General features: G+C 44.2%; 1 protein-coding gene across 1 annotated transcript in view; it reads right to left on the reverse strand.

Moving 5' to 3' along the window:
- The window catches only part of TAFA4 (TAFA chemokine like family member 4), a 68,046-nt gene extending 48,437 nt beyond the window's left edge, over positions 1–19,609 (reverse strand). The window contains exon 1 of the mRNA XM_033517562.1: positions 19,286–19,609. The gene's annotated coding sequence lies outside the window, so the exon portion shown is untranslated. The remainder of the gene's footprint in view (positions 1–19,285) is intronic.
- Between the last annotated feature and the right edge of the window lie 410 nt (positions 19,610–20,019).

Consider the following 20,019-nt stretch of genomic DNA (forward strand, 5'->3'; position numbering starts at 1 on the left):
TCTCTCGGCAGTCCCGTCCATCCTCTCCCTCCCGGCGGTGTCTCCAGCCCCGCTCCCGGCTCCGAGGGAATCCTTCCTTCCCCCGCTGCAGCAGCGCTGCTGGCTGCCGGGGCTGTGTCCGGGACAATTAGCGCTGTGGTTAATCACATTAACGCCTCGCAGGGATGGTGCGGGCACGGCAGGGACTTCACCTTCAGCTGCCAGAGACCGCCGAGTGCTGCAGGTGCCCCGGAGGCGGGCGGGTACCGGGAAATAACGCTCCCACTTTCTGCACCCCTCCCTTAACCCTCGCCCAGAAATCTCTGCATCAGCTCACGTAACTGCAGCTTGTTCTGGAGGCTTTGAGTGTCAGTAAATCCACCTCGGCCGAGTTATTCCAACAGTTAATTAGCCTCACCTTAAGCACTGCGCCTTCCAGCTTGTACCTCCTGATACATTCTGCTTGTTTTCCCAGCTGGCACATCCCACGGGGATGTGTCAGGCCTTTAAAGGCCTTACTCACACCAAGTATGGGTTACACCAGGTAGGAAGGCACTGTGCAGACTGAGAGAGGACATAAAGTTTCCCATGTAGTACAATCAGAGAGTCACAGAATCACAGAACAGTTCGGGTTGGATGGCACCTTAAAGCACATCCAGTTCCTCCCCCTGCCATGGCAGGGACACTTTCCACTATCCCAGGGTGCTCCAAGTCCTGACCAACCTGGTTCTGGACACTTCCAGGGATGGGGCAGGCACAGCTTCTCTGTGCCAGGATCTTGACACACTCACAGTAAAGGATTTTTTCCTAATATCCAATCTAAACCTACTCTCTATTAGTTTGAATCCATTCCCCCCTGTCCTGTCACTTCATGCACTTGTAAAAAGTCCCTCTCCATCCTTCCCATTGGTTCTCTTCAGGTACTGGAAGGTAACACAAGACTAAGCTCACAGTGCAAGAAAATAAAACTTTTGTTGGGCCCATTCCCTCTTCCCTTTTCTCCCAGAGTTGGCATCAGCTCTTCTGCTTCCCTCCAGGAATCTCTGAGGGCTGGAGGTCTGCTCACATCCAGCTCCCCATGGCAAACTGAAGTGAGAGGGCTCTTTGGACCACACAAAAATCATCCAGGCAGGTATCCAAAAACCACAGGGTCACTGCAGCAGTGCCCAGCCCTCTCAGACCTCAGCAGACTCCCTACACACCTCATGGGCAATTTTTGAACTTTTTTTTATGACATCACGTTCCATTTACGACATCAGTCTCTGCTGGCAGCTGCTCAGTCTGCCACCCCTAGTCAGGCCTTTCCACAGAAATATTTCAAAATCTCACTTAACAGGAACTGGGGGTGGTGGGGAGGAGAAGAAAGCAATGCCAATGAGAGCTGGAGGAAATAAACCCCACATCCTCCTGAGGAGGGAGAGCTGAACTCTCTATATCCACATCACAGGAGGTTTTGACCACACCAGCAGCCAGACCATCCCCACACAGACACACATCCTCTGTGCCATGGTGCTGGAGAGAACCAAGTCTGTCTTCAGCAGCATTTGGAGTTCTCCAGGGTAAATCTGTCCTCACCCCCTCCCCTTTAAACATGAGAACAAACCTTTTATCTGTTGAGGGCATGTAAAGATGATGCCATGGGAGGATATCCTGTAAAACATGACTAAATCACCCTAATTTTCCAGCCCAGACTTCATTAGTTAATAGTGCCAGAGTCACAATGGTGATCTGGATGGATCATCTGATGAAAAGCTTTTTCAGATGGACTCATTTGAGTGAGAGTCTGAGGGCCCCAAATTTGAGCCAGCAGAGCTCAGGTCACACAGAAGCAGAAAGAGCAGTGCACAGGATCAGGAAAAAAATTCAAGCGAGGAACTGAGGGCAAGGAACAGAGGACTGACTGCCAGAAAACCCAAAGTCCACACAGAGTGAGGAGAAGTTTAAAATCAAAGCTGTTGCTTCCTCTGCTCTCTCAGCACAAAGTGAGTTCTCATCTTTCCTCCAGGATAAAGTCCACCAAGACCAAGAGGACTGCTCAGAGAGCAAAGTGCAGCTATTCTTCCTGTCAAGTGGAGGCAGAATAGACCCTTTTCTCCTTACAACATTATTTATTATTCATCACCACCCCACGAAGGACCATTCTGCCAAACTCCAGAAAAGGGAGGTATCACCATCAAGATTTCATTTTAAAGCTTGCACAGACTTACCAGTGTGGACAGCCAGCACAGGAGATCTCATTACAGCACAGAATTTCAACTCTTTCAATTACCTGTATCAGAAAGAATTTCTCCTTGTGATTATCCAGGTTCTTTCAGTCCCTCACTGCAGCCCAAAATCTTCTCCACTCCCCTGTGTAAGCCCTCCTTAAGAGATGTGCAGGCTTCAGGCACTTTGTTCAAGGGAGAGCAGGAATTCCTCCAGCCCTGTTCAAAGAGGACACAGAGCAGAGACTGTGCCCTGCTCCACTCCCAGCTGCCCTCCCAGAAGCAGAGCTGTTCTCATCTAAAGCAGGCAGCACACCAAAAAAAGGTGGACAGAAATGTCTTTGAAGGAAATCTCCTCAGCAGAATGTTTCAGACACAGCATAAACACATTTTCCCCTACTGTAAACTTTGCCTGCCAGGTAGCAAAGCATTAAAATTGTTGAACAGGTTATCTTGAGCCATAAAACACTGTTTTCTAGACCCTGAACTGATGGAGGAATTTAATTTCTCCCATGGAAGGCAGAGATAACTGACCTGCTACAGAGCAGGTCACTCACCTTCCTTTCCTCCCTCACCAGGGACCCAGCTGAGCTGGTGGTTATTTTGCAGAGGTTGCTCAGAGGAGGGAGGAATGGATGGAAGGGATGGAGGAGGAAAACTCTTGTCCATTTGTCCCTCTGGATAATGCACTGGGAGGCCCCAGCCCTGTTCTGGGTGTGGTGGCCAGCTCTGGGCTCACATGCAGGAAGCAGGTAATGCCTAAGGGTGGCTGTTCAAATTAAGAGCAAGAGAGAATCCAAGGGAAATAACATGAAAATTAAGAGAGTCAGCAAATGCAAGTGGTAAGGAAAGGTGGAAGTAACTGTTTAGTCAAGAAAAAAGAGTTTGTTGGAGACATGTCAACTGTCTCCTTGAAGAGGCTTGCTTTCAAGAAGGGCAGGATTTAAAGTGGTTCTCCTTAGCCACTACAAACAACATGAAAATAAATTCAGTGTCCCACAAAGATTAATTGTTGTGTGCATGAAGAGAAACTTTCAGTATCTAAGTGGGGGAAACTAGTGGAGCAAACTGCTCAAAACCTCATGGAGCCTGTTTCATGGAGATTTCTTTAAACTGGATTCACACCTGTGGGATGCTCAAGGCTCCCCTCTCCACCCACAGGGCTGGATTACATGTTTGCTCAGGGTATGGAACAGGATGACATATCCTTTATGCCCTGGAGCAAAAAAACCCTGGGTTATAAATGTGAGGTAATCAGTCACTGTTCAGTGTCATCCTCAATACCCTGAATCAAGTTAGAGGTAACTGGAGGAAAATCCTGGCAGAAAGAGACTGAAACTGCCTCCTGCACATTGGGATTTCCATGCAGGTGGAGTCAGGGTGTGTTGTATTTAGATATCTTTCTGGAGGTTCTTAGGGTCCTCATGCAACCAAATTTGGTTCTTTCTGGTCCTACTGCATTAGAATATTTTATTATCTTGTTATTGCAAAGAACACCTCACACTTACAGCATCCCTAAGCTGTGTTAGGCGCTTACAGCAGCAGGACCCGTCCATTCCTCTGTCACCAGCATAACCTGGTCCCTGCTTTTGTTCCAGTTCCTCAAACACTCCAAGAGGAAAGCACAGAACAGCCAGCTTTGCTTTTAGAACACAAGCATGTTTTATGAGTACTGGATGCACGTTGGCTGATGAAGAATCCCGACTGTCTGGGTACATGGGATAATTGTTCCACTTGGGACTCATTAGCTAATTATTTAAAGATTCTAAGGAAAAGCATTTCACAAATACAGCACTAAATTTCCAGAAGTGTAATTACAGGCTGAACACACATTTTTTAGCACCTGTGTTATCAACTACATAAGCCAATAGCAAAGAACCTTGTGCTGTGCTGCCTCTGCTCTCCGGCAGGCTTGGGGCAGGACAGGATAACTACCAGGAAATTGAAAGGGAACATTTTAAAAATCCCATTTTGATAACAAAAAGAACACAGTCATCTTGGGGTGGTTTAAAATTCTGCCCCTAACATACAGAATCTCAATAATGAAGGAAAAGACTTGCACAGGATGAGGGAAGCACAGACCAAGCAGCCATAACACAGATTCTTGATCTGGTTTTGTCACTTGACTTTGATGCTATGGGATCAGCTTCTTACTCAATCTTAGAAAATATTGTTGGCTTATCAGTAACTTCCTGAAGTTGCTCTGGGAAAACATTGCTCTACTGAGCAGGAGAATTACAGAACAGGATCCCTGAGCCAGCAGTTTAGGAATTGTTACTCAAAAGTAAAAGGTGTCACATCACAGATTGACAAAAATGAGGCAATTGGAGTCCATGGAGAAAATAAAATAAAATAAAATACTCAATAAAAAAATTAATTTAAAGGAGAACCCAGACTTGTTCAGTCTGGATTCTCATATACTGAGAAAAAGCATATTTAGAACCAATCTCAGAGTTGTATTTGCTTTTCTATGGTTTGGTAACTCATCTTGGATGGGACCCCTGCCCATCCACTGTCTTTTTGTGCACAGATTCCACATCCCTCCAGCAGGTCCTGCCTTTCTCCAGGTAACCAGAAAAATTCCAGATCCCAATACGAGTACATAAAGCAGCACTCTCAGCTATTTTCATTTCCAGACCCACCAGAAACTGCATTCCCTTATGAAAGGAAATTTCAGAAGTCCCATAAATTTTGCTGCTCACTTCCAGAAGGAATTTCCTCCATCCTTTCCCCTTCCTGCCCAATCCTCCATGCCTCCTTCCCTGTGAATCTCAGCCCTCTGTGTTTCTTGCTTTCACAGCCCCTCTCTCGGCCTCCTCTGGGAAGTTCTCCTGCTTGGCAGCAGCCCATGTGTGAATCCCCAAAAAAAGGGCTGGGAGGCAGGGGAAGAGATGTCCCTGAGGTACCTATAGATGAGTTACGATAAAGGTCTCCCATGGCAGGTCAGTCACCTGCTGGATGCTGTTTTCGTCCCTTCACAGGCTCAAGGAAGCCACACAGAGCTCTGGGTACAGTTGCAGTGGAAAAGGAACAAACCTCTAAAGGTCCCAGACACCTTCCTGTGGCTGCCAGGACAGGAGAGCAGCAGCCACAAAAAACTGATAACTGCTCCTCAGAAACACTAAGAGAGGTGTTAATATTGTCTTTCCTTCTCAAGTACCTGAATGGTCAGAGTGGCCTCCTTCCAGCTGAGGGAACAATTTTCCATGCAGGAGGCTCAGCCAGTGACCTGGCTGATGTATGACCCAGCCAGACTTTGAATGAGTAACACCACCTTCTCTTCTTGGCTAGGGCTAGAAACTTCCTTTTTTATATATATATATTTTTGTCTCTCTTTTTTTTTTAATAATTATCATTCTCACAAAGCTCAGACAAACCTGAACTTCAGGCTTTCAGTTCCCAATCTGCCTATGATGGAGTTTCCTTCTCCTGCTCTTCATTCATGCAAAAGCCTCTCCTTGATCTTGTAACCATGTGCATGATGGGAAGAGCAAGTGGTATAATTTTGATTATGCTTTGAAATGCTCAGGGTTGGAAATGAAGTATGAGATTCCCCCCACTTCCCCTGCCTCTCTTGAAGGCAATTATTATTGCCTTAAAGATGTGAGATCTGTTGAAAGTAACAAATCGTTGATTGTTTATTTTCAGGGTAGACAACAATCAGCTTTTAATCAGCTTCTCATCCCTGCCAGAGAGCTATTAACTCTCTTAAAAATAATTAGAGAACAGAAAAGAAAAACCTTCTCCAATTATTTTCATCCAGGAAACTGAGATTTTATGGGGAAAAAAAAAACAAAAAAAAACAACACCTCAAGATTCAAAGATTCACAGGGAAAAAAAAGTTAACTTGGTGGCACATTAAGTTCTCTCTTTTATCAATGAGATATTGTTTGCCAGAAGTGGGATTGTGCTTCCTGAGTTTGTACAAGGTTATGGATATTGGCACCTGAATAAAAAGCAGTAATTCAGTCACCTTGGGCAGACACTCAGATATTCCTGCTGAACAATTTTCTGAATTTCCTGTTTAAGGAAATGGATTGCATGAATCCTCCATTTCTCTGATTTCTGACTGTTCACAGAACCCTGGCTTTCAGATTCCCACAGCACACATTTTTTCCATTCTTGAGTAAATAGTCTGTGAATTCCTGTCCTGGGGGAAACAGTACTCAAACTTAACTACAATAAAGAGAGCAACCTCCGAATTTCAATTATATTGGAATTAGCAACAGGTATGAAACATCTCAGATATCACCTTTTGTGACTTCAGACGGGCAGCTGAATAGTCATTTTAGCTCATCTACAACTTTCTAAAAGCTTTCCCTACCAAAAATACCATGAAAATATCCCCTCAATGTGCCTCATTTACTACTGCCACACAGAGTTGCTGCTTGTAACTTGAATGTCACTCAAATAAAATCAACCATGAGCACTTTGCAGGGTCCTGAGACAGCTGCTGCTGTCCTGCCCAGCAGGTATTTGCCTTTCAGGTGATGGCCAGGCAATGTCCTGGCTGTTCCTGAGGTGGTTTCACATCAAGGAGCCTTTGGAAAGAAATTGGGGGACAGACAGATTTTGTCACTGTCACATTGCAGGAACCTGCCCTCCAAAAAAAGTAATGGACTGCAAATCCCTTATGGACTCTAAGGGACAGCTCTCTAGAGTGTGTGAGTGCTCAGCTGATTAAGTTCTCCCCCACCAGGCCCACAGTGACTGTATCTTTTTATTTTATTTTCTCTATTGCCCATTGGAGATGAATTGTGATGGCTTTAAAAAGGGATTCTTCTTGTCCATTGATCAGTGTTGTACCATTTGACCTACTGGTGTCTCTTTAAAGATTGATGGGCTGGAACACAAAAGTGGAACTCTCAGTTTAACTGTTCCCACCTGAGTTTCCTGCACTGTGAGATGTTTTCCTAAAGGGGCCCATGGAATGGTTGCACCATTGGCTCGAATTCCAGGGTTATTGCACACAGAATTCCCATGGCAAGACAGCAAAGACAGTCACAGGATTGGTTTACATTAAAAACTGCTTTCATTAAAAATGTGCTACATCTCAGGACCAGAGCAGGAATTTAAGTTTTCTGCTTTAATACCAGTCACTAATTAGATGAGGAATGGCAACACTAATTTAAAGAAAATATGGAAAAAATTGCTTGCTGGATTCATATTTTCCCCTCACCAACTGAAACCCCTCCTTGCAAAAGACAAATGTTTAGGCTGAGATTAGCAAGAGAGGCTGCAGGCAGAGGGTACCACCACATCCAAAAATGAAGACATACATTTTTAATTTAGAGCTGTGCCTTGCACTAGGGAAACCTCACATGTTATGTACTGCCAATTTAGTCTAATGTCTCATTTTTAAACCATAGATGAAGTGTCCACCTCTATCCTCCCTTAAAGCTGACAGACAATGGGAAAAATTCACTTCTCTGCTCACAGAAATTGTTTGATGAGCCAAATCCAAAGGACATTTTCCAGAGAGTGCAACGACCCTTATTTTACCTTCCTGGTCCTTTTTCTTTTTCTAGGCTGATGGCTTTGGGCAAATAGAATAGCTGCTTGGGTATTTATTTATTACAATTTTGAGGAGTACTTGTGAGTATAAAGTGTCTTGCAGCAGCTGTGTGTCAGAAAGACAGAAGAACCCACTTGGAACACTGATATTGCTGCATAAACCAGAATAAATGGCCAGTGGAGGATATGGTTTATCATTTTAAATTATTTTCACTCTCCAGCCAAAGACAGTTGGTTTCTTGAACCATGATTTTATCCTTTCTAATTTGACTTCTCAATTGTACTGGAATTCTTAATTATTTCACTGCTTGCAACAGCACCATCCAATTTATCACCTGAGAACAGCAGCATAGCATAAATAATCTATTGCCTTTTTAACCTGAAGGTCTCAGCATTTAGTCTTCAAGAATATGAAAAATTTCTAATTTAATAATGGAATGTTCCTGTGACGGTCACCCTAAGTGGAAAGCATTGCTTCCTGAAGTTTCCTCCTCTCCACTCAGAAGTCAGCAGAGCTCTCTGAACCCAGAGCTCAAACCCAGATTAAGCTCCATTCCAACAGTCTGGAGATACCTGGAGGTTATCTGGGATCCCCTGGAGATCTCACCTAGCAGAGACCCCTGGCCACTCATGTCCTGAGGTGAAAGTCCCAGAACACAGAACCACAGCCAGGTCCTGTCTGTGTGTTGAACAGTGTTGAGAAAAACCATGAGCAAAAGGGAAAATCCAGAGGTGGCTCCCCTGGCACAGAGGACTGGGAACATTCTCTGAGTGGGTAAATTTCAGTGATCTTGCAGTAGGAACAGGATTTTTTTTAAAAAAACTCTCTAAAAAGGATCTGCCAAGCACCATGTCATAAAAATACAGACAATTAATTTTCCTTGGCTCTTATTTACATCTTTGATTCTGAAAGTCTCATTCTGGACAAGAAACACTGACTTCCATCCATTACTCCTACAGGAGCAACACCCCCAGTGTGGCACACTGTTTGTTACTCGTCTTAGAGACACAAATACTATGTTTAACCAAGAGCTGAGGTAAGATTGAATTAATAAAACAAGTTAACACAAAGTAAAGCCTGAAGCACCAGAGCACCCAGCACTTTGCAGTTGGGCCTTGCTGGGTGGAGCAGAAAAAGTAAAATTTGCTGCCCAAATCACACTTTACTGTCAAACCATCCTGTGGGAGCTTTATGGAGACATCCTGCTCAAATCATGTCCTGTCTGCCAAGCAATGCTTTACCCAGAGGTGTTAGAAAACCTCCCCAACCCCTTCCCCTCACAGGCATGGCCCACCTTCAACCTGCCCCTCTTTTCTCAGTGTGACCCACTGAGTCACTTCACACAGGACAGCCCTGAGTTAGGAGAAGGCAAAATCTGCAGATCTTTGTGAAGCATCTCTGTCCTGCCCTAGAAACCAAACAGAGATGTCTAAAAAAGACAGGAATCACTGAACCCCAGCCATTGGACAATGTGTTTGCCACAGAAAGGCAGTGACCCAAGGGCCTGAGGCAGCAGCTCAGCCGTGCTTGTCAAATGATGCATTTGTAGCTGCACTGAGATTTGAGACTCAAGCTTGAAAACCAGCAGCACTCGTGAGTCCCTTAGAATGGAAGCATGAGGACTGTGAAAGTCATATTCCAGGTGCAATGCCATACACATCATTATTCCCAGCAGAGAATCCACCCGTGGGACGTGTGTGGGTGCCTGCTCCCTTAATATGAGACTGAAAAAAAGAAAAACCCTGAGTGTGAGACACAGAGGAGCCCTTCCAGCACCAGGCTGTTTGTCTCCTCCTTTAATAACATCAGCTACCACTTCTTAATAGAGCAGCTCCTCCTCCCAGCTCCTCCTCTGCCCTGTGTACCCTGGTGATGCCTCCTCTGTCGGATGAAAGGCGGAGGCCCCGAGACGTTCCCTTTTTTCATCATGTATAATTTGTAAAGCTAGTCAAAAAATAGCAAGCAATTTAGCCTGGAATTTCGCCAGCTGGGATATTCATAGCACATGTGATCAAACAGCAGAATTTGCCAGTCACTGGAAAAACAATCAGGCTCCGTAACCTGACTTCACCGCCGAGGACAGAGCCTGTAAACATCATTATTGATCAGGGCAGAGCTATTTCCATCAGGCTGCAGCACTCTGGACATTAAACATCTGCAGAGTCAACACCTACCCAGCTGAAGTTAGCTCCAAGAATTTAACATTCCCAAGACATGAGGGATTTCCAAAAGGATTAGCAGCTGAAGACACTATGAAATTGCACTGAAAATTGAAGAAAAAGATATCATAAATGGATTCTATGTAAAACTCCGGGTTATGGTACAGCTTATTGACATATACAACAAATTAAAACAGCTAATTCATCTTACTACCTTCCACTGATAATTTTTTAATTAAGTTACTTATCTTTATCTACATATTTAAGAATGTAGGTCTTTCATTATTCATCTCTTAAAGAAAATCAATGCTGTCCTGATTTGCTACAGCTCAAACAAGGAAGCAGTATTATCTATGCTAGGACTGACTAATAGAAAAAAAAAATTCATTAACTTTATTAGCAAGCCCTAAGAAAATGTTATTGAGCACATTTTCATACCCCTAAAAGTCTGAATTATGAACCAAAAGCTTAATAGTGTTCAGTATGACTAAAATAGACATCATGACCTTTTTTTTAAATGTTTATAAATAAAAAAGGAAAAGGTAGAAAATTATTAAAACAGTCTAATTAAATGCTTTTTAAATGTTTAAGCTTTAAAGAAAGTCCAGCTTTAATTCTGGATTATATTATAAAAAAAAAAAACACTAGCAAAAAAGCTTTATATTCTGGATTTTATTACTCATTAATTATTATTCTGCATTTTATTTATTACTGAGACTGGAAGCTCATCTGTAGCACTGGTTAGATGCTAGTGTCTAAGTGCCTATCCACTACAGAGTTTTGAAATATTTGCACATCAAAACAGACTCTGGTTTTACACTTGGGATTCTAAAGCTTTATAAAAGACACCGTGGAAAGAGTAAACTTTGAATCTGGGTTTCTGGAGGAAAGAGACTTTTTCTACTCATCTAGAGTGTCCTTTTCTTCTCAAGGTGACCTTAAGTTTCAGATTTGTGAAATGGTTTCCTCTTGTGTTCAATCCTACTGTGTAATAAGTTTTAAAAATGACTATTTATCTTCTTTAATATATTAGTCATATATAGCAGGAGAAGCCTCTCTGGGAATTTTTGTTATCGGGTTTGTTCAAGCCTAAGTCAATGCTGATTTACAAAACATAACTTACCCTTAGTAACAAACAATCATGGATATATTTATTGGAATAACATCTTCCCATTCTCCTCCAGCAGCGTGTTTCGTTTCTCAGCTCCAGTGCTGCAGATTGGGGGATATTTACAGTGACCAAGGCAATTTGAAAGCAATGCTTTTATGTTGCCCATCTTATTACAATTTTACAAGCCTGAATCGCTGGTATTTGGCAAAACAAATAGATCTGCTGGTTCTGAAATATGTTAATGAAATGCAAATTAGCCAGGCAGGTATAAGTTATATTTATGTCAGAGAAGTGAGAATTGGTGCATTGCTCAGAAACTGCCCATTGAGGAAGTTATATTTAATGAAGTTTAATATTTTTAGATTTTTGCCTTGCTAATCGTGACCTCGGCTGCCTGTGCCATGTAATGACAATAATGAATAAACATGCTCTGCTTATGAAGAACTAGAACCTAACAAGCTGATCAATTGTTAATTCTATAAAGTGACTAAAACGTGTCTCCACTATCAATAAGTAAATCAGCTTCTATTTGCAGTACTAATGCACCTTGTACATATCCTCCAGCTATCCTGCCCTTCTCTGTAATAATGTAATTATCAGTTTGGTCATATTTAAGTACAACCTGAATGAGATTTGATATTATTTTTGTCTTGAGGGTGGAAAAATAAGAGGAAAAATTGTTTGGGTATTTAAAGAGACACAATACATTTATTTGGAGGATGCAGATTTTCCACTTGCCCTCCAATTAATTATACAAAATTATTCATTTGAAAGCCAATTATTTTACAGCATTATTCTTAAATCATACAGGCTATTATTAGACAGACATTCCAGAGAAGAAGGCCTTTTTATTATTAAAGCCCTTTTGCTCTAAGCCTCTGTAACAAAGACTTTAAACAAAAGACAACGGTGCTCATTAACTGTAAAAGAAGATGTTTCTTCTATAGGCAAAAAAATCCCCAACATTTAAAATAAGATTAATTTGACTTTATTCAGGTTTTATTTTTCCTCTTGCATGAGGAAAACAAGGAAGGTAGATCAGATCTTTAGCCCTAATACAATTCTGTATATTCCAAATATGCTAATTGGGAAGAGCTGACTGTCTCCTCTACATTTCCAAGCAAGATTTAGCAGTGATAGTTTGTCCATTGCTGAAGAACATGTTCAAGAAAAAGGATGTTTAACACATGCAAAAACCAGGAGTTTTGCTTGAATTATCTGTTTTCCGTTTCATTCCTAGAGTGTCTGCAAAGACACTGGGAAGAAGCAGCTCCCTGCTCATCCACCCAAAAGCACCACCTATCTCAATCTGGGGTGCAACCAGTGAGGAAACCTCTCTGGAGCATTTCATAGGTGAATGATACACACTGGAGGGTAATTGTATTTAAAGTGGCTGCATTTATTGTATTTTAAGTGGCTTCCCCTTTTTCAGAGTTATAAACAGTAATCATTACCAATGTTTACAGCTTCTGTGACTATTCTTCTATTGTTAAACTGAAATATATGTCACAAAAACACATTAGAAACATTGCAAGGAGGAAATGTTCTGGAGGGAAATGCTCTTAAGTGTGTGGATAAGCTCAATATACCAATTAATTTCTAACACTTAACCAAGTGTCATTTCTCAGGTGGAAGGTTACACTCATTTTGTCAGAAGTTGTCCCACATCACCTCAGACCCATCTTTCCACGACAATTTGGTGCAGAAAATTTTGCTTGCTACTGTCTCAAATTAAGACAATTAGCACAGGTTTTTAAAAGGGATTTGCTCAAACAAAGTTTTATTCTTTCAGTGGCCTCTGAACAGAAACTGATCTAGTATTAAACAAAAGCAGAATTCATCATTTTATCAGCACACAAAAAATACAGGGATAGCTCAGTACTAAAATAATTATTTTGCTTTTTCCTCCTTCAGCCCCAGTTAAGCCCATACAGCACATAACTGGCAGGTATTTCCACAGTTAAACTCTTACTCCAGTAGCACTTTGCAGTTAAATAACCCAATTTCAATTACCCTGTGATGTGCTCCCAAACGATGGAGATTGAGCTCAGAGGTTCAGAGGTGGTTTGACTGAATTGTACGACAGGAATACACACTCATGACAGTCTCTCTGTGTTCCACAGAGTAACTACTCCTGTTTGAGACTCAATGGCCTGTTTTATGTGCAGATCCACTCACTGCTGTAGATCTGTGTTTGGGGAAATTTTCATAGCACTTGACTTCTAACCATGGTGCTTCAGAGCCACTAAACAGGCGGTGACAGGGCCAACACGAGCCCTCCAGCCAGCCAGGATCAGGTTTTACACCTGCCTGCATCCACCCTGGGCCAGCTCCACTCACATCCCAGCTTTCCTCAGGGAGGAAGAAGTGTCCCAGAGCAGGGCAGCCACAACACCTTCTGTCATTAAAGACTGTGAAGGTTTCCTTCACACTCTCTTACTTTTTCTAAGAATAAAGCAAGTGGGTATAATAAATAATAAAATAATAGGATAAAACAGCCCTGGCACTGCCACAGCCTGGCACTGGCCAGAGGAAGAGATAACAGCAAAGAGGAAGAGATGAGCCCTCCTTCCTCCCTAGGAACCCTGCCTGCTGAGCATTTGCCAGGAAATTGGAAGGAAACCAGCAAGGCACAGGGGCTGCCCAAATGTCCAGAGAAGAGACCACCACCAGCAACCAGAGCTTCCTTTTCAGAATTATCCCAGAATCATGGAATGGTTTGGTCTGAAAGGGAGTTTAGAGTTCCAAACCCCACCCCAGCATGGGCAGGAACATCATCCACCAGCTTGCTCCAAGCCCCATCCAGCCTGGTCTTGAACACTTCCAGGGATGGAACAGGCACAGCTTCTCTGGGCACCCTGTGCCAGGGCCTCACTACCCTGACTGTGAAGAATTTCGTCTCAATATTCAAACTAAACCTGTTCTCATTCAGTTTAAAACCATTTCCCCTTTTTCTGTCACTACAAGCTCTTGTGAATTATAGGGAACAGAGTCCCAAAGACTAATTTAAGCAGGTAACATTCATCCCCTTATTTGTGTCATAGAACCACAGTTCCATTAAAGAACTCAACCACACCTGTTTAATAGTTTAAATATACCAAGAAGTTTCATTTAGGAGTCCAAGCTAAGTTAATTTTGCCAGGAAATTGTAATATGGATGCATTACATTAAATTCTGAAACATGGCATTTCTCTTCCTGTCTCCAACATTATTAGCATCTTACAGTGGCTTGAATTAAAAAAGAAACATTTATTTTATCACCCTGATATCAGCTTGCTGCAATATAACATTTTTGAAACAGGGAAATATCACAGCTTGGCATCATAAATTCAACACTGCAACAAGATAAATCCTTCCCATTAATGTAAACCGCTGTACTTCCCAATATATCTGCATCTGCAACACACTTGTGTTTGCTGATCAGACTATCATAAACACACATAACTCTCAGTGAATAATGGAAGCAGCGAGAAAATCCGAGGGTAACTGCTCTCCAGACTAAAGCAGCCACAACCTGGTCCTTCAAACAGATTCACTCATGCAGGGATGCTGCTGCTTGTGTTCAACAACATAAAATACCATCGTGCTCACCCCTGGAATCCACAGAACACAGCAAAGGACATGGAGGTGCAGTCACTCCTCAATTACACATGCACAGAACGGATGCTGGAAGCTTTATTAACTTACAATATATATAAATCCCAGAGATGCACAAAGGAGAGGGTGGGTACCTTATCAATTAAGAATTTCTGGGTTCTCACTGAATACTTAAAGTGACAATGAATTGACGCAGAAAAGGAAAAAAAAGCAGTTCATTTAATTTTGTTGAAAAGAAAAATCACTCGATGCTTCCTACAACTCAATTTCCACCTTTTCTCCTTTACACTGAGATCAACACTCAGAAACTTGTGCCAAATGGGAATTTGGCACACAGTTTAGGAAATGCAAACACATGAATTAATAACCTGAATTATGCAAATACGAACCTGAAATTTGCAATTTGTTTTAAAAAGCTAAAAGAACTCCTCTTAATTGGTTTATCCATGTCTAGGCATTACTCAAATGATTCTGCTTTAGCAGTTAGCCTCTTGCAGGCTCAGAAAAAAAACCCTGCAAATGCTTTAAGAGCTAAAGCACTGAGTTCTGCTCTCTCCTCTATAAGGAAAAGCTTTGTTGGTTCCAGAACTAAAAAGTTCATTCTGATTCTATGTTCTTCAGCTCAAAGGGATGCAGCCCATGACTGAGTCATTCTTGGCAAGAGGCTGGACAACAAGAGGGGCAAGAGCTCTGCACTGAGGGTTGGGGTGTAAGTTCTTTAACCATCTTTTACCATCCTGTAACACCAAGGGTGGGATTGCTGCCCCTTAATGTATTTATCCTTGTTATACCTCACAGCACACGTAGCACAGCTGCTGTGGAAGGAGAGGAAAAACTTGTCCTGGTGTTGTGCAGAGGGAAATATCCTTCTAGGAGAAAGGCCTGACCCCACAAGAGTTTTTATTCGCAGATATTCCCTGCAAAGTGTAACTGAAATTGAAACACAACAGAAAGGGGAATAAAAACAACAGGTCACCTTTGGAGTCACAGAGATACCCGGTGCTGCTTTCCCTCATTTGAGCTTTACTCTGGCATAGCTGCACCAAGCCTGAGAAAATCAGCCTTTCAGCTCACAGCCTTTCCAAAATAACTGCTGGAAAATATAAAACAGAGCAAAATGGGTGAAATCCGCAGTCCTTTGTTCCTCTTTACAAGCCTCTTCAGAATAGCAAAGAGGCTTGGGTGCCCCAGCCCGACAGAAATCCCCGTCCTTGCAGTGCTCAGGATGCTCTGGCACTGCAAAGCAGCTCTGCTCGAGCTGCCTGACCCCAGGTGAGAGTCAGCTGTGATCTCCTGATCTGCAGGGCTGGCACCGGCTTCAAAGCAGCCGCCTGCCTGATGGTTATCACATTTTCAAAGGGGAAAAAGAGATGCTGAAGGAGTTCTACTAGACCTTGAGAAAAGGAGTCCCAGGGCCATAAACTCTGAGAGAGAGAGACAAGGAAAATCCAATACCTCGGAAGAAAAGTATTTGTATAGAGATCTTTATTCTGAGTGTGCTTCCAAAATCCAGGACAAAACATTATGTTCAAGATTTTCCTCCGGAGGCTGGAATGAGGCTTGGGACTCAAAGGTATCTTGCTGCTCCATATTCATTTTGATAGTGAGTTTAAAAGAATAAAAGATTGGTCTTACAGAGTTACAAAATATTGGTAGTCCAAAGAAAACAATTTTTTGCACTCACAAATTCAGGTTCAGTTCTAGACTAAGAGCTTGTTTTTTCAATGGTCAAACTAGATAGGTGGAATTATAATAATTTCAAAAATTTATTTTACACAAGACTGAAAATTAATTGCTTTCCATCAACTAATCTACTATTTACTTCTCCATGTACAAATTTTTCCTGACACTGGAAGAGGACTGGCCAAATTCTGCCCTTTTCACTCTCAGCCCAGCCCTTAATTGGGAAGCTTTGCCTGAGAGAGGACAGCAGGTGCTGGCCTCCAATTAATAAAAGATTGGCCTGGGGAGATCAGGGGCTGCTCCCAAGCACCACCAACCAGTTGCCAATTCAGATCCAATCCAGAGGCAACACCTGCACCAGAGCTGTGTGACCAGGAGAACTGCTGGACTCTTAGCAATTTATATAAAACTCAGGGAAGTCAAGGTGAATTTTGTTTTTTATATAATTTAAATAACATTCCACAATCACCAGAGCTGGAGCAGCCTTCTAAACAGCTGAGGAAAAAGTGGCATGAATGCAGACAATCTCTGCACCCTAGAAAGGCAGAAAGCTCTTCAGTATTGGACTAAAATTTATCACCAAGACTCTTGTTTCCTTTTGCCTGTGTTTTTCTTCAATAATTGGTAGATTTTAGCTATCAGAATATGTCAAGCCTGTACCTTCCACAAGCACTGAACTCACTCAGACAAATATATCAAACATCAATATAAAACTAGAAGGGAAAAAGAAAAGAAGAAATCTGCTACAGCATCATCTAAACGTAAGACACTAAGTAATAGCATTTTAAAAAAAAATCTATTTCACACAGATGAAAATCATTACAGTTCTCTAGAGACCCTCTCTCTCTCTCTGCAGCTCCCTGTGTCATTTCCTAGCTGGTAAAAATGTGCCACAGGATATCAAAAGATGGTTACGTTCTTCTAATTTTAATATTCCTCTAATCCAATAATGGCTTGTTTACTGCTTTCTAATTTAAAGGTAATTCATTAGATGTATCCTGTCACGTCTTATTGGCAATGAAGGCATAAGGATCTTACACAGAGCTCTGAGGCATGTCAGTCATATTGCTAATATTCTGTGTGGGTCCCTCAATGCAAAGGGCTATCGATGCAATGGCACTGATAAGGGACTCTGTGTGTGTGTACCTACATACAAATCACAACCAAAAATATTGAAAGACTTCAGGGGTGAAGTCTGTGATAAACAGAGAGTCTGGACCCAAAAACTTATGTTTTATCATTGAGAACCCTAGCAAACAGAAATATTAGTGATTTGAGTGAAAATATTTGTGATAGTGATAAAAAGGGTCACGCACAGCCTGTGGGGAAGCCCCTGCCTGACCTGCAGGGGAATTGGATGAGTCTGCAGCAAATGATGAAGGTTAAGGGAACATTAGACAGAAGAGGCAGCCTGAACTCTGAAATGAACATTTCAGGAGCCAGACCATGCCAGGCAACATCTGCTGTGATTCTCCAAAAGCTACCCTGAGTTTTTGAGTAACCCTAGGGCAAAGTGGCAGGAACTGAGGCCAAGGGCCTTGGCAGCACAGAGGCACCAAGGTGAGGGTGAGAGCAGAGCAGGAGCCGCTGGCACAGCGGGGCAAGGCTCTTTCCCCTGGGTGCCTCTCCTGACTCCCCTGGCACAGAGTCTGTGCCCACCTCCAGGGGAGCAGCTCTTCTCCGAGCAACCAGGCAAAGGAAAGCAATTTACTTCAGGTGAAAGCACTGTGTGCTCAAACACACTGCTCAGGCAGTTCTCCTGCCACAAGGGCTGGGAACTCTTTGGCTGGTTACACTCTGCCAGCAGCCGGCTCAGCCACACCAGCTCTCTCCGTGCCCAGGCACTGATATTACCCATTTTCAATAATCCCTTCCCCAGAAGTGAAACCTTTAACCAGCCAGACTAAGCACACACGTTTGATGAATTGTTGGCTGTCTCAGAGGAGGGCACGAGGCTGAGGAGCACGGTGACACCGCGCTAGGAAAGCATCCCCATGGCACCACCTGCCCTTATTCCCCTGGAGCACGGCAGGATCGCCAGTTTGGAAGAGAGTTTGGGTCAGGACGTGTCCAAACCCATGCCTCCATTGGCTGTCGGTGATTTCATGGCCGTGCATTAATCCCCGGTGACTGCAGGTTTAACATCACCCCAATCTCCCCATCCTCTGCTAACCACAATGACCACGCGCCTTGGAGGAAATTACTCGGGCGGAGAACAAAGCAACTTGTTGAAGCAGACAAAGTCGCATCTCTTAAGTAATTATTTCCAGCTTTTCTTTTGTCAAAGTGAAGTTGTTGGGGTCGGGAGATGACACGTGCCTCGCCGAAAGGAGTGGGTATTGTTAGAGCTCTCTTTTAAAGAAAGTAAATCCTCCCACTCAAAAAGGTGAAAGTGCCAGTGGTGGGAAACCAACTGCTCTGGGAAATGAAAGTATTTCAGGAGCTATAAAATCGGTAGCTGAAATGATAAACACTTTTTAAAAGAAAAATAAGAAAAAAAAAAAGAGTGACATTTAAAGAGCAAGCCTGACCCTTTGCTAGCGGCACCCTCATCACTGGAGTAACGGGGGCAGTAAATGAATTTCGCGCACACGCCCCAGTGCAGAGCCAGATTTAACTCCGGGAGCAGTACCCGGAGCGCTCCGGACAGACACACAGCCGCTCTCCCGGAGCCTGCCCAGCCCCAGGGGCTCGCTGAGCCCGTTCTGGGGAGTGCGGGCACGGCGGGCACCCCGCTGTCCCCGTGGTCTCTTGGGGAGCAGATAAATCACTGTTAGCCACCACACTCTCGGTGACTGCTCTCCGAAACACAAGTTACATCGCAGCTGAAGCGATGCTTCTCTCCCAGCTGCCTCCCCCCGGCGCGCATCACACCCCCCCCGCCCGGGCCCCGGCAATCGGGGGGATCCCCGGCTCCAGCCCGGCCCGGCAGCTGCCGGAGGGGTCCCTCGGCTCCAGCCAGGACAGCCGGAGGGGAGCCCCGGCTGTGCCCAGCCCAGCCCGCCGTGCCCCAGCTCCGCTGCCCGGCCCCGCTCACCTGGCCGCGGTGTCTCCCGGGGAGCGGCTGCGGAGGCAGGAGCAGCGTGCGGGGAAGGGGGAATCACCCCGGGGAACGGGGAATCACCCACGGGGGAGCGGGGAGAGCACCCGGCGTTCAGGCTGCCAGGAGGATGCTCCGCACAGACTCCCGCACGTAGCGGCGCAGCGCCCAAAGTGGCTTTGGAACTCCCCTCCCACTCCTCCTCCTCCTCCTCCTTCTCAGAGGCTGGGGAGGAAGCACGGTCTTACGGCTCCGGCGTCTCTCCCAGCCCAACGGAGCATCCTCCCTTCGCTCCCCCCGGTCCCTGACCCCAGGGCTCGGGCGAGCTGCCCTCTCCTCCCTCCCTCCTCCGAGCCGGGATGCTGCTGCCGGGGAAGATCGCGCTGCCTTCCGGAGACAGAGCCTCCGCTCAGCCCGGGCTCTTCATCGCCTGACGGAGTCCTGACCTTATTTCAGAATGCGAGTGGCCGCTGCTCAGCCCAGGGAAGACACGGGAGATGTTTGCTGGCTCGCAGCCGGCCCGGAGTTCGCAGCATCTTTCGGAAACAGCTGCAACTTGAGAAGGGAGCGGGGGCTCGGGCCGTAACCTCCCCACGCCTCTTACCGCACGTCCACAGTCCTGCGGGTCATCAATAAACCATCATCTGCGCAAATTTGGATTAAATGTTCAAAATGAAACCCGGTGTTTCCCTGGCTACAAAGTCGGGGTCACTTTGCCTTTCCAGCAGCCA

This window comes from Parus major, chromosome 12, assembly GCF_001522545.3.
Source record: "Parus major isolate Abel chromosome 12, Parus_major1.1, whole genome shotgun sequence".
Lineage (NCBI taxonomy): Eukaryota > Metazoa > Chordata > Aves > Passeriformes > Paridae > Parus > Parus major.